Below are 16,212 nucleotides of genomic sequence, written 5' to 3'. Positions count from 1 at the left end.
ATACATTGGATGTTGTGTATGTTCGTGGGGGGCGAAGTGCACTGACCTTCTAGGGTCTTTGGCACTTGCTTTAGGCCATGTTCATACGTCGTATGTAGTGTATGTCATGGGGGGTTAAGTGCACTGACCTTGTCGGATGACCCAGACGTGGGTAACAAGCGTGATTAAAGAATCTAAGCCTTTCTGAGGGGATGCTTAGGCGCTTTAATTGGTCCATGGTCATTGACACTTGCTTGTGGCCACGTTCATACCTCATATGGCACAAAAAATAGAATAACTGTGGCAGAGTGTACTTTGTACTGAGTGGGCGTGTCACCTGGTAGGGAACTCCTTTGGGCCCCAAGCTGATCACCTATGGGGGGGCAGTTACGTGCACAACTGGGTGGTCTCGACGAACTCTGCATGGTTTCCTAAGTGAGAGTGTCGTGTGGACACGCTTAGGCTATTTCTTGGGATTTGGTTGTTGGTACGTACCACATTGCATCTGAGAGTTGAGTCAGGTGCATGCATCATTCTATGCAGTCTTGATTGGATCCATGGATGGATGATGAGCAATTGTTGAATATGGATGATGAGTAATTGTTGGATGTGAGTGTCGAATAACGAATGTTGTATAAGCTCATAATGTTTGCCTATGTTTCTTGCTAATTGTGGTTATTTGGATTTGGTATTGGTTCTTTTTATAATGAACTCACCCTTGTAATTTTGTATCGTGTGGTTGATACCTGTGATGATCGCGAACATTGTTCGTGGGAGCAGAATGATAGTGTCAGGGTGCAGGGAGTAAGATTCTGGTGAGGAGCCGCTGAGCTGACGTGATGGCATTGGCATTATTTTGGGAGAGAGTTGTGTTTTGTAATCAACTCCTCCGTAGTTGGTTTTCAAGTTTTATTTTGTTGAGTTAAAGATGTAAAACTTGGATTTTAATTACACTTATGAACAGATTTAATTTCCGTTATGTGTATGACATGTACCGAGTTACTGTTCCTATATAATTATGTATATTCACCTAAGTAGATGTGTATGTTTTAGCGAATGTATGTTGGGACAAAATTACTTCTATTTTCATAAGCAAATTAAGGGAGTTCTTTTTATAAAATTGAAATTGTCGCATATTAGAGTGTTGATATCATAGCGACGAGGCGGGTCGTTATAAAATACCCCTATCAAAACATAAAAGGCTGAGGGGTGTTTCGATTTCTACAAAAAGGGAACATCATTTTGAATTTTCGATCATGCCAATATGACTGGGGTTCAGTGAATGCCACAAAAATAACCTCAATTTTATAAAAGATAACTTTTACAATGTCTCATTCTCTAGGGTTTTTCAAAGGAAGTGTAAAAACACCCTATTATAGTATCCAACACATAAGAGACACTAAGAGGAACTCGAACTAACTAGGAGAAGGTTTAGAAGTCAAGATTACCTCAGAGAAACTTTGAAATGGAGGATTGAGGGATTTTCTCCACCGAATCTTTGAGGAGGATTCTGAGGATTCCACTCCGATTAAAGTGTTCCTCTTGGTGTGGGGGTTCAACAGCAAGCAGCGACAACTTACGGCAGCCACCTGGTGGTCTTGGGTGGTGGAAAAATGAGGTTTTAGGGTTTGGGTGACATTTTGGAGAAGAGGAGAGTGAAAAATCATGTTTTTCACACTGAGAATGCATTTATAAGTTGCAAATTTTGCTTAGCAAGCCTGCCACGCTAAGCCGCAGTCCACTTTTTGCGCTTAGTGTAAGAATTTAGGCTTAGTGCAACCCCCTCTACACTAGGGCTCGCTTAGCGCACCTCTGGTCGCTAAGCGCAATTCCCTCTCTGGTTGGAATTAGGCTCAGCGCACCTCTGGGCGCTCAGCATAATTCCCTCTCTGGTTGGAATTGTACTTAGCGCGTCATTCTCGCTTAGCAAGAGATCGAAAGTTTTTATTTTCAAAATCCCAACGGCCAGACTGAGGAAGCATGTCTTAGGAAGTAGACAAAATTTGAGGATGATCTAACGGTTAACGAATCTGGGATTTTGATTTTACTGAACTAGGTTTAGGTAAAATCTAAAATCTCATAACTTCAACTTCTCAACAAAACTCCACATAACTCAACATCCACATCAAGAAATTCACACATGACTAACTCAAGTCATACCTCAAATCATTCAAGTCAATAATATAGTCAAATAACACAATAAATATAATTAAACATTGATTTATAACTTGTAATATTTCAGGGTGTTACAATAATAATGATGTGAAAAAATATGACTTTGCTGATTTGTTAGTGGTGTACTGATAAGTATCATATTTTAGTTACTTTTTGGGATTAAAATGTTAACATTTATCTTTTAATTGTAATAGTTTTCTTATAAACTTCCCTTAATTTTAGTTGTTTTATATATTATACACATATTAATGTTTTTGTTTATATATGGAAGGTTCATCCATGCATTCCTTATGTTTTGATGGTTTTTTGTTAGATCTAGAAATCAAGCCAAAAATGAAGGGCAAAAAGGTCATTTTTGTAATATTTTAGAGTATCATTCACCCAGGCTAGCAACCAACTCGCCTAAACTACTGGAGTTTCTTCAACATTAAGCAAACAACTCGCCTGGGCGAGTAAATGTCTTCAGCCTTAAGCAACCAACTCACCTGGGCGAGTTGGTCTGGTATCTCTTGGCTCATTTTGTATAAAAAGCCATGCACAACAAGGAAGCAAGGTGTGGAGTGCAGAGAAACTAGAGGAACAACATGAAAAGGTGAGAGAAATATGGCATTGAGCTTTAGATTTGTGACTGTGGATCGCCTCTTTCATCATTTCTTCTATTGATCTTGTGCTCTACATAATGATCGACTAATTTCTCCAAATGATTGGATGTAATCTTTGTACCCTTATGTGTCTCTTTTGATATTTTATATATTTATGAATCTTTTCTACTCATTATTGGTGATTTCATTCTATTTGTAAAGCTTAATTGTATTTGATCAATAGTTTCATGAAATTGGATTTTAAGTTCGACTAGAAAGTACTCTTAGAATTTGAACTAAATGAAGTTACTCTTTACGTCATGTTGCTAGGAATAAAGCATAACGTTTTGATTGCAAATAGCACGAGATTATGATTGTAATGCTGGGATGTTTATTTCATATGCGAGGAATCAATATTCAGTAAATATTCTTAGGATTCTCGAATGCCAGGGATCAATTCGGGAAGATTTAATTTGTGCATTAGTGATGTTAGAAAATGATTCATATGTATTAATATTATTTGTATATTAAGGATATGAACGATGAAATTCAATCTTATGATTTTCTTGAATTAATTAAATATGTTTTAATTGTTTCCGTAATTTTACCTATTTCTGACGTACTAATTTCATTGTTTTCGTTACTTCCACTATTCTGTTACTTTCATTATTTCCGTTAAACTCATGATATTTCGATTGAATTTGTTCTATAGAACTATTGATATGTTTACTTTTATATGGAGAAACTAAGTAACTCAAGTTACTGTGGAGACGATCTCTTTTTTAAAATCTGTAACCTGCGACGATATTGGTACATTTGCCAATTGTCTAACATGTACTTGTTTTATTACTGGTACGGAAGAGCAAATGGGTTCTCTGTGCGTAAAAACAAGGTGCTTAGAAACTACAAAGGTGAAAAAACAAAACAGACTATTGTTTGCTCTCGATAAGGAGTTTGAAAAGATTGGGTTGACTGCTAAAAATCGTAAGCGGGAATAAAAGAACGAGACAAGATGCGATTGTAAGACAATGTTTAGAGTTAATTTTGATTTCTAGGTTGGTCGATGGTATGTGTCTCAATGAACTGATGATCATAGTCGTTTCTTGTCGGATGAAAAATTATGTGCTATGCTGCCAGCTCATAGGAAGTTTGACTGTTATTCAAATATTATGCAAATAGATAATTTTAGACGTGTTGGATTAGATTTTCTCAGATTCTTGCATTGTTTTCTTGTAGTGCGGATGGATATGACAAGATACAATATAGGAAGAAATACATCCACAATCAAATTGGACGACAAAGGCAGAAACAAATCTTAAAAAAAGAGTGGACGACAAAGGCATTGAAGTATCTTAAAAAAAATGGCTGCAAAAGACCCGCTGATGTTTGTAAGAAATATTGTGGATAATGAGGGTCAGATGCAACATTTATTTTGGTGCAATGAAGAAAGTCAATTGAACTTTGAAGTCTTTGGTGATGTATTATCTAGCTTTTGATGCTATGTATAGGAAAAACAATTATTTGTGCCCTTTGTAATTTTTTCTAGTGTTAACCACCACCATCACACAATTATTTTTGGAGCGTGTCTTGCATCTAATGAGATTGCAGAAACATATGTGTGGGTAATAGAGTAGTTTTGGAGGCTATGAAAAGGACGGAAGTTGTTCATTAATAACAGTTAGTGACTTAGCTATAAAGAGTGCTACAAAGAGGGTTTCTTTGAATGTTCATCACAGATTATGTGCTTGGCATTTGATGCGTAATGCCACATCAAATATAAAAGTTACAGTTGTCCTATTGAAGTTGAAGAGGAGCATAGGGGTGTCAATTTGGACTGATAAATGAGGATCCCCGTGGGGATTGCCCTATACGGGTCCCCGTAGATGGGGATTTTTTCCCCACGAGGACGGGGATAAATATTGTCCCATGGGCACAGCAAGGACGGGGATCACACTCCCTGACTCGAGGGAATTACATAATTACCCTTATATCAATTATTATTTTATATTTTAAATATTGTAATATTAAATGTTGGTTTTATATTTTTAATATGCTTAATTACTTAAGTCCTTTTTAAATTTACTTGTATTAAAATTTAAAATTAAGTTTTTTTTAATAAATTTCGGGGCCCTGTGGGGACCCATGGGGACAAGGGCAAGGGAAAAAAATCCCCCACGATGGGGATTAGTAATGGAGATGGGGGGTTGGTTGGGGGGTAGGGACAGGGAGCAAGGGAGTACTCCCCGCCTCCGCCTTTTCCCGTTGACATCCCTAGAGATACATGTTAGATGGTTTTGATGTCCACAATTTGAAGATTTATGGGTGTCAATGGTCAATGAATTTAATTTGGGCAAAAATAATTGGTCGAACAAGTTGTATGATAGGAGGAGCATGTGGGCAACATCGCACATAATGGGAACTTTCTTTGCAGTTTAAGGACCACTTCACGTTCGAAGCATTTTACAGTCACCTTGGCAAAATTGTAAACCCGAAATTAAATTTGTGTGAATTTGTTGAACAATTTAATAGATGTCTGTGTTATTTTCATTCAAGGGATTTATAAGCTAATTATGATTCCAATTATGAAATTGTTGTGCCGCAAATGAGATATCATTTATTGGAGCATTTAGCTTCATAGGTGTTCACGAAGGAGATATTCTTCCTATTTCATCCCATTTTGGTAAAGGCTTCCTTAATGAGGGTAACTAAATATCATGAAATGCCATCATGGAAGATTTTTGTTGTTATGAAGTATAAACGTAAGGGTGAAACATGCCATGCATGTTTTTGTCATTGCCTCTTGAATTCTGTTGTTCGTGTCTAAGAATGAAATCTTTTAGTACCTTGTGATCACATAGTTGCTTTATTGGTTTATATGGAGTTCACTACTAGAAAATAAGCTTTTAACATCGGTTATTTAGGACTTTCAACATCGGTCATTAACTGATGTTGAAAGTGTTGACGTTGAAAGTATTATCGTTAACATCAGTTTTTGAAAACTGATGTTAACGTAAAATTACAACATCCGTTATTTAAATAACCGATGTTATATAATAAGAATTATAAAAAAAGAAGTTATATATGTTCATATCAACGTCGACAGTTAACATCAACATCGGTTTTTTAAGAAAACCGATGTTAGTTGCCATTAACAACATCGGTTTTTTGGAAAACCGATGTTGTTATTGTAAGTTAATATCGGTTGTTTTAAAAAATCGATGTTATTTTTTAGGATTTTTTTAATATGTTGTATGTTTTTTCAATAACTCCAAAATTAACCTGCAAAGTTTAAAAAGAAGACCACACAACATATAATTTTGATTATGCTTTGAAACAATTTTTACCAAAAATTTGATGACAAATTTATTAATTACTATGAATTAAAATAATATTTAATGTTAAGGATACACAAATTGAAAAAAATGTAAACCAAGTAAACTACAATTACAAAATTTCCTAAACAGTCTAAGTTTTATTTTTAACTTTCAAATAATACTTTACCCACTGGATGCGAAGCGCCTTTAATCTCTCTAGTTCCAATGGTCTAGCATCATTGAAATACTGCATGATATAATTAAACATAAGTTAATAATATAATACCAATCATAAGAAAATGAAATTTGTTTTAATTAAAGAATTACTATTTCCCAATTATTCTTGAAACTTCCTAAGATGATAGTTGACATCCAGTGCATGACGTAATACCCACACTCAGTGCTTCCTTTTTGTCTATTATACTAAAAACATTATGAAATTTAGATATTCAACCTTAAGTAAAAATTAGTCTACACAATACTAAAATATAAGTAGAAGCATTGTTTAAATCACTTACTTTAACAACAATCCACCTAGCACCAGCCTTGGATTTACTTTGTGGAGTATCGTCAAGTCCTTTCAAAGCACTGTTGAATACAAACATGGATGTTTATTGTACAATTAAAATATTGTTGTTCCCGACTAAAGCTAATGCAAATATATTGAAAAACAACATTGACCTGTTAATTATTCCTTTGAGGTAGTTGTCTGGCCTATTATGCAATGAACAAAACTAGATGACAACATTTTCCTTAGGCAAAATGATGACCATTTGCCAATTTGCACTTCAGTGGAGGCCAATATAGGTTATTATACTATTATACATTATTTAAATTCATTTGTTCAGTTTAACTTACCCATTCAGGTAGGCTCCTAGGTACACATCCCGTTTTGAATTCTGCATCCAGTTCTTAATGTAACTTTCTGATTCAAATTACGATTGCCCAGATCTCTAGATGCACTGTGGCTTGAGGAATCCATACACATTGGCATTCCCCGCTCGCATACTTGTCTCAGTCATATGCCTATTGTTGTTAACACAAAGTAAATTATGTATGAATTTAAAACAATAAGTTAGGTGATTAACAATAATGTAAATTGACATATAGAATCCACAACTGTATAATAGAGATGCTGAGACACTGACCACTGTGTGCTATTTCAGACAAATCTTCATGCTTTATGTACAGGGGGAAGTCTTCATTAAACACCCCAAACATAGTAGCATCCCACATAACCTGCAATGGCTTCAGAAAAAGTTGTGGGATGGTCAATGTCATTAGATATAGGGGATCATCGACATCATGATCCGGCCTATCTGCAGGTTTTGCCGGTCCCATAGCTCCCTGTTTATCCAAGATAGTTAATTAACATAATTTAATTACATTATTTACAATAATTGAAAAAAGAAGCATTTAATGACACTGAAATACCTGTTCTGATAAATGCTTGACAAGATGTGTCGACCAAGCAAGGAAGGTGTTAAGTGTCTGCTCCACTAACTTAACCTCTTTAGTGGGTACAGGAATGGGAGCATCTGCATCTCTAACCTCCTTAAAACCAACCTTGACTTGATCATGCAACAAAGGAATGTTGTGAATGGTTATGGATCCCTCATAAACTTTTCCTAGGACAACCAGGCGGGGAGGATTTTCTTCGATGTACAACCTGCATTTGTCTGAGTCATCCGTGTCTGGATCATTCCCTGAGGGATTAACACAACTCTCCTTTGTGCTGACACGAGCAGTTGAAGGACCAACCTCAGGCTCAGGAGGCAGTGCGAGTCCCTGTGATTGCATCTGTGACTGAAACTGGAACTGCATCTGGCTGAAGGATAACATTAGCTGTCGAGTCACTTTTTCTATGATCGACTCCTCCAGTTGGTCCCTAATTTGTTGCATCAGCTGCTCCAGGTCTTCGGGAGCCATGGAGTCTATTTGACATAGTTAAGCTCCCAAATTTCTTCAATGAAACCAAAGTAAAGGATGGAAGCTACATGGGGATTGTCATCATGTACACTAGCGAAGTGTTGAGATTCAGCCCTTAGGGTGACCCCATTGTTTTGCATTATACTTTTCTCATCTTGTACTTTTGTATAAAAAGAATACTTGTTTATGTCGTATCTTTGCCAAGTTATAACATTTCTTTTAGGTCCATCTGCTAGCTATCTTAATGTTTTAGAAGCATTATCGTCAACAAAGATTGTTTCTTTAAACCAATCTAAGAAAGTCTTGTTATGCTTTTTCAAGACCCGGTTCTTTGACATTTTTGGATTACTTTCTTTCACTAAACCTTCATGGCGAAGTATGTATAGCAAAAATTCATTACTGCTATTCAACACATACAAGTGAGCTTGTTGCAAATCTTCTATAGTTGGAGTGATAACATGCAATCCTCTTGAACCCTTACCAACCACTCTTTCATCATGTTAAGACTCTGGAGGCCCAACATGTTTAGCTTTTTCAATATACTCTGAACAAAATTCAATGGCTTCTTCTGCAATGTACCTTTCAATAATAGATGTTTTCTAACGATGTAGATTCTTGGTATACCATTTTAAGATCTTCATGTATCGCTCAACCGGGTACATCCACCACAAATAAACAAGACCACAACATTTGATTTCTCTTACCAGATCAACAATTAAGTGAACCATGATGTCAAAGAAAGCAGGAGGAAAATACATCTCCAACTGACACAATATAATAGTAGCCTCGTTTTCCAACTCATCTAACTTCACAGGATCAAGGACTTTGCTACATATGGCATTGAAGAAAAAGCACAGCCGAGTTATGGCTAACCTGACTTTGTTAGGCAAAATGTCTCGTATGGTCACGGCTAACAATTGTTGCATCAAGACGTGACAATCGTGAGACTTTAACCCTAGCAACTTAAGATCCTTCAATTGCACAAGGCTCTTAATATTTGAAGAGTATCCTTGTGGGACTTTGACCCATTGCAGACAGAAAAAAATTGATCTTCTCCTTTTTGGACAAAGTATGACAAGCTGGAGGCAAGTATATTTTTTTACCATCAAACCTTGGATGCAACTGCGATCGTATACCCATCTCAGCTAGATCTTGACGAGTATTCAAAACATCTTTCGTCTTGCCTTGAATATTAAGGAGCGTCCTAATGACACTATCACATACATTTTTCTCCACATGCATAACATCAATACAATGTCTAACATCTAGATCAGACCAGTATGGAAGATCAAACAAAATCGACCTCTTCTTCCATATGCAAGTCTTACTTTTTTTCCTTCTTTTGGGTCTTTCCAAATATAGTATTCAGGTGTTGAACTCTATGGAAGACCTGGTCACCAGTTAACAGTATTGACATAGTTCCATGCTCTTGAATTCTATTAAATGCTTTTTTCAATCGCCTGTAAGGGTGATGAGGTTTTAGAAAACTTCGATGCCTAGTGTACATTGTTTTTCTACCATGTTTAAGCTGTATGTAGCTTGTGTCTTCTTCATAGATGGGGCATGCATGATGGTCCTTAACACTGTAATCACTCAAATTCCCATATGCTAGAAAGTCATTAATGGTACAAAAAAGCATTGCACGCATTTGACAAGTCTCATTCTGAAACCCATCAAACACTAAAACCCCCTCGTCCCATAACTTTGTTAGGTATTCAATCAACGAACTTAGATAAACATCAATGTCATTTCCTGGTTGTCTTGGGCCCGATATCATCATAGACAAAATCATGTATTTTTGCTTCATGCAAAACCAAGGAGGCAAATTGTAAATTACTAGCAAAACTGGTCATGAGCTGCGTTGAGTGCTTAAACTTCCATATGGATTCATTCCATCACTAGCTAGTCCAAGTCTAAGATTTCTTGCCTCTTTGCTGAAATTCGGATACAAATGATCAATCTTCTTCCACTGCAAGGAATCAGCCGGATGATGAAGCATTCAATCGCAGTGTCTCCCATTTGCATGCCATGTAAGGTCTTTTGCATCGTCTCCATTAGCAAACAAACGCTTAAACCTTGGAATGATGGGAAGATACCATAACACCTTCACAGGGGGGCCCTTCTTTGAGTTTTGGTCACTACTACAATCGTCATCATCCTTCACTTTGTACCGTGATACCCCACACCTAGGGCATTTCTTGAAATTCATGTCTGTACAGTATGCAATCATTTGGGCAAGCATGAATCTTCTGATACTCCATACCCATCAGACACAATATCTTCTTGGCCTGATAGTAACTTTTAGGCAAAGTGTTTTCCTCTGGAAGCATATCGTGCACAACTTGAAGCAATGAACTAAAGCTTTTGTCACTCCACCTATATTTGGCCTTCACATTAACCAGACTTAACATCGCCGACAACAACGTCAAGGAATTCTTGCACCCCGGATACAAAGGATTCTTTGAATCGGTTTGCAATGTATCATACATAGGGACATGTGCTTGCTGAAAGACTCTTGTCAAAGATCACAAATCATATTCTTTAAGCAATCTCCCATTTTTACATCAAATGGTTCAGATTGAGACCCCCTCTGCATGTCTGTCAATTCACCATGCCATATCCACGTGGTGTAATTCTTCTTAATTACATCACACAATAGATGGTTTCGTATGTCGTCCAACATTTGTCGTCTCCCATTCAAACAATTGATGCAAGGACAAAAATATTTTTTGTCCTCATCCGGTCGACTTCTTTTGGAAGAAAATTGCAAGAACTGATCAACGCCTTCCTCATATGTAGGGCTAATGCGAATTTCATTCATCCAACTTCAATCCATCTAAATAATAACTCTGTGATACTCCAAAAGTTATTCGATGCATGAAAATCTCACTTTTTCATTTAAGGTGTGGCCATGTCCCATTCAGGAAGACATTTTTTTATGGTAGCTGAACACGTCAAGGTTAAGTTTATTTTTTTTTTAAATTTGATGAAATTTCATTAGTATTTCGCATTGATCTCCAAGTACACAACATGAAAGTGGTGAGATTAATTCTATTACAATCAAGTATGTACTCAGAGAACAACTAGAAATGCATTGTACTGAAATTTCATCAAATTCAACAAAATAATTTTAACCTTAATGCATGAATCTACCATAAAAATACGAGTCTCCCCAAACTATCCAAACAGACAATTCAAGATTTAATACAATGATTAATGCAAACTGTTCACAAGAATCATTGTATTTAATCTCAAACGGGAATCTAAGGTTCACTCATGATGAACATAATTTGTATAACATATATCAATTCTTATTAATGGCAATGAACAAGTAATAAAAACATTGGTAATGAACAAGAAGATCAAAAGTTTACAAAAAACATTTGTACCTGTGATGATGAGCAACACGGTCCAAAAACAGAGCAACAATCCAATATAGAACTCAATGACCACCTACAAAAATGAATCATACCATAAGGTGGAAGCCTCAATAGTTGTGCAATAACATACAAAAGCAAACACAAACACTGAAACACTTAAGTGAGTTCGAGTACAATTGTTTTTCTTTTTCACAAAGATGGTGACAACCCCGTCTTGTGACAAAAGTGGAATGAGGAAAGGTACTTGGACTCTAGAGGAAGATATGAAGTTAATTGCTTATGTCACTAGCTAGTGAGAATTGTTTATATATATAGCCATGAATAGAAGAAATTTTATTAATTCTCTATCTGGTGCATTGGTTTTCAGGTCTTGCAAGATGTGGGAAAAGTTATAGATTTAGATGGATGAATTATCTAAGGCCTAATATGAAAAGAGGGAACTTCCTAATACTAGGGACTATAGGACTACTGGACTATATGCTCCTTTGAATTGTGTTGTTTACCTAAAGAGTGCCAACAAGCTTCTAATATACTGGTTGATTCCCTTGTTTTGGATTCACTTGGGAGCCTTAGCTGCATTGGCGTGTGTGATAGCAAAATGGATTCTTGTAGGAAAGAAAAAGGCAGGTGAAGCAGTGCCTATATGTTGTGGATGAAGTTGATAGGTGCAAATGTGGATATGGAACATGCAGTCTATATTGAACAGGCAGTTTATGTGCTACCTTGTCATTTGTGCAATCACAAATGCACTCTTTCTAGGTCTTGCAATGAACAACTAGCTAGCTTTTTTACTAGAAGCTGAGTCATTATGAGTTACATTTAGGATCTTGTATAATTAAATAATATGCATCATGTAGTGAAATTCCACTAGAATTTCACGTGTATTTCTCACTGTGTATATACTCATAAAATAATAAATATTTAGCAAGCATGCTGAAAAAAGGATTATGTACATCAGAGAAAAAATGAAAATAAAAACAAAAAACTAGTAAGCATAATATTTGAGCATGCATTGCAAAATAATTCTTGCCTAAATCAACTTAACCTACTTTACATTTGCATGAGAATCAACATCTGCCAGTATATATAATTCTTGCAAGGTGTTCTGCAAACAATCTTTATTTTTTGGGAAGGTAGGGGCAGGGATTGCCTAAAAGCTCCACCACTATCCTGGGGCACACTATGATAATCAATATTTATAATTTTGAAGAGAAAAAAGTCAGAAAATTTACAAATTACAATTGATTTTGTGTGATCCCATGGAAAGAAACAAGTGAAAAATAGTGACTCATGACTTTCCTTTACAAACTTACAATATCAATAGGAATGTTCAGAGATAGGCTTTCAATAAGGACATTCACTGCCAGGAATTTCCATTGTATAAGAAAAACATATTGCAGCAAAGAGTAAGTCCATATTACATTAAATATTGGATAACTATAAAAATTATTTAGAAAATGTCACTGTATAATCATTTTTGTCTACGTTAAAACTGTAAGCTTTGATATCTGATGATTCATTTGATAGATAAATTAGATGTGGCTATCCCGGATACAATAGATAAATAGATCCAATCATGGGCCCAATTTTCAGTCAAAATTGTTTCAATGGATCGTTCAAGAGTGTTTGTAGCTATTGTGGACATGAATAAGAGGCTTATGGGTCTGAGGTGCAACCAGAAGCAATTCTCGGTGCTCTCTGATCTGAGGACATGTGAGAAGCACTGTGGGGATCTCAAGTGGCAGTGCACGTGTGGAACCTCGTTTTCTAGAAAAGACAAGCTTATGGGTCATGTGGCTTTGTTCATGGGGCACCAACCAGTAGCAGCTATCAACAATAATAATGCTCTCTCTTACTCGGCCAAATTAGAGCAGCAGCACACATTGAAAATGCAGATTGAGGGTAGCTCAAGATGATGTTTATGTCTATCTATCATGATTGATCATAAAGAGGTGCTATCCCAGCTTGATGAACCAATGCTATTATGGAAAATGTATAATGAGCCCCCTCTAAAAGAAATCCTAAGACAGTATGTTCTTTGATTGAGTATAATTTCAATGGTTTAGCCTAGCCTAGTGTACTACAACAGCATGATGTGTCGATGGATGGGGCATTTGTATCAAAAGGTGAAGAAGTTCAACCACTACTAAAAAAAGCCTTTCTACATCGGTTAATGCAAAAACCGATGTTAACGAAAGTGCAGTGACATTTTTGTAAATAAATGGAGTTACTTAACATCGGTTTTATAAAAACCGATGTTAACTACTTAATGTTAACATCGGTTATTTAAATAACCGATGTTAACATGAGGTTAAGATGAATATGTTAACATCAGTTTTGTAAAAACCGATGTTAACTTCATAGTGTTAACATTGGTTTTGACAAAACCGATGTTAAGGAGTTGAACTGAACATCGGTTTTTTGAGAAACTGATGTTACCGTGTTGAAGTTAACATCGGTTTTTAGAAAACCGATGTTAACAGATTCATCCTAACATCGATTATCCTTAGAAAACCGATGTTGATATTGTTATGTTAATAAGTTAAAATGTGTTGAAATTTCACAACTCGCGCTTTCGAAAACCCTTATGCACTCTCGATTCTCTATCTCCTCCCACCTGATATCTGCCAGAAACCGCTCGGTCGACACCCATATTGCCCCACATTCATTTCGATACTGTCGGAAACCGCTGGCTGGAACCCATAGAACCTCCTATCGAAGAAAAGTCGAAGAAAACCCTACACTGCTGTTGGAACTGTGTGGGTCGAAAAAACCCTACACTGCTCTTGGAACAGTCGTGGGTGCTCAAAGCTCAAAGCTTTCTACGTTGCCAGTTAACAAGGTATGAGCTCTACCTTAGTTTGTTGCTCTTCTTAGTAAGTTCTTAATCAGTGCGGTGGCATTGTCCGAAGGTTCTTATCAAATTATTGGGTCATTTTGTCCACTTGGCTAACCATATAAAAATATCAATAAGAATGGTAATGTGGGGTTTCATTTTGTTGTGGCAGTTGATTGTGCTTTTTCTGGTTTTCAAGCTTGATGAGAGTTACACGCCGAGCAAAGTTTCCATCCGTGCCGATGATGGTTTTCACAACTTGAAGGTAAATTTTTATTTTATTGGTTTGGGTTTGATTGGGATGATTATGCTTAATTATTTGGTGTTGACTTTGGGAACATTTTTAGGAGAATAAGACCGTGGAACTCGTGAAGGCAACTGGGTGGGTTTATCTATCCTTGTTTGGAGCTGATCCTAGGTAAGTATAGTGTTCTTTCTGTATCCAGTTTTTGTTGGTTTAAGTTTGTATCCAGTTTTTGTTGTTTGGAGGCCTGGATTTTTGTTTTCAACGAAATTTTGTGTGCATGTTTTGGTAGATTTCTAGCATAGAGTAAAAATTAAAAGAATGGTATGTAAGGAATTAAACAACAAAAACAAAATATTGATCTTAGAAGAGTTTGCTGGCAAATTCATGTATCTCCCTCCCTTCAATACAACATGAAGCAGATTTCGTGGCAAGTTTCCTCAGCTGTGACACACTTCTTCCCAATTGCAAAGCCATCTTCATTTCAATTAGCTTTCCATTTTCTCTTTTGTCCAAGTCTTTCTCTTCAATTGCGGCTTCAATTGTCTCCTCCAACAGCTGAAAAAATCCACCACAGGTTCTGTACATTTCAAACACCATGCCAACTTGCACTCCATGCTCAAAAGCATTAACCACCGTGGCCAACGCCCTAGCAAGGGCAGGAACTAATCCATCTCCTGAAAACACAGACCCTAGTGCAGCAATTCCTGTGAGCAAAGGTGCTGAAACAGCATAACCCTTGTTTATCTTTAGTGCAATATTCCCTAACCTCTCATAGTCTTCCATGTCTTTTCTCTTCAACACTTCAATAACCTCCCTATTTCCTCTTCCAACTCCACATTCCATCCATTATTATTGTTGTTCTTAATCTCCATTATGTTGTCTTTGTTGTTGCTCGATAATCTACTTTCTGGCCACTATCTAGCTGCTTCAAACTTTGCTGGAAACTTTTCGAGCATTGCACCACCCAACAAGGGGAGTGGATAAGCCTTGTCTAGAGCCAAAACCTTCTCTATTGCATCCCTCACATCTCCTTCACTTGGATTTCCAATGGCGATTTCTGTTTGGATCTGTGTCTGAAGCTGCTTAAACAGTCTTGCAGCGTTTCTTTGTTCCTCAGCAAGTTGTGAGGGTTGGATTTTGTTGGTAGCAAGTAGCATCCCTGTGGCTGTAGAAAACAAAAGTGCTGATGATAGTTTAAGAGCCAAAACTGGTGCACCATCATAACTACCTGCAACACCAGCCATGGTTGAAGCCACGAGTGTTAGCATGTTGATGGAGTTTAGTAGGAGCATTTCTCACCCCTGCCCATCTTCCAGCAGAATTGTTTAGAGATAGCCGTCATACTATTGTCTTGATTAAGTGCCTTTAGGTCAGCCCACCAGGTTGAGAAATGCTGTTTGTGAGGCCCCTGATCCAATCCTCTCCACCCCTTATATTTAGAGATCAAAATCCTATTCCACAACTGGTGTGATTGGTGAAACATGAACCATTTCCACTTGATTAGTAGAGAATTATTTAAAATTCTCAAATCTTTGACCCCCAAGCCTCGTACATCTCTAGAAGCACAACATTGTGTCCAAGATACCCATGCAATCTTCTTCTCTTCTAGTTTACCTCCCCACAAAAATTGTCTTTGAATGGAAGATAACCTATTAACGACTGTTTTAGGGGCCCTGAAAAAAGATAAGTAAAACAAAGGTAGTGCTGTTAAGACAGTCTTAATAAGAGCGAGTCTGCCAGCCATGGATATGTTTCTCTTATTCCACCTATT

General features: G+C 36.8%; 1 pseudogene; it reads right to left on the bottom strand.

Moving 5' to 3' along the window:
- Positions 1-14,801: 14,801 nt before the first annotated feature.
- LOC100818726 (probable F-box protein At4g22030) lies at positions 14,802-15,733 on the bottom strand (annotated as a pseudogene).
- Positions 15,734-16,212: the final 479 nt, after the last annotated feature.

This window comes from Glycine max, chromosome 2, assembly GCF_000004515.6.
Source record: "Glycine max cultivar Williams 82 chromosome 2, Glycine_max_v4.0, whole genome shotgun sequence".
Taxonomy (NCBI): Eukaryota; Viridiplantae; Streptophyta; class Magnoliopsida; order Fabales; family Fabaceae; genus Glycine; species Glycine max.
This window is presented reverse-complemented; position numbering and strand designations above follow the sequence as displayed.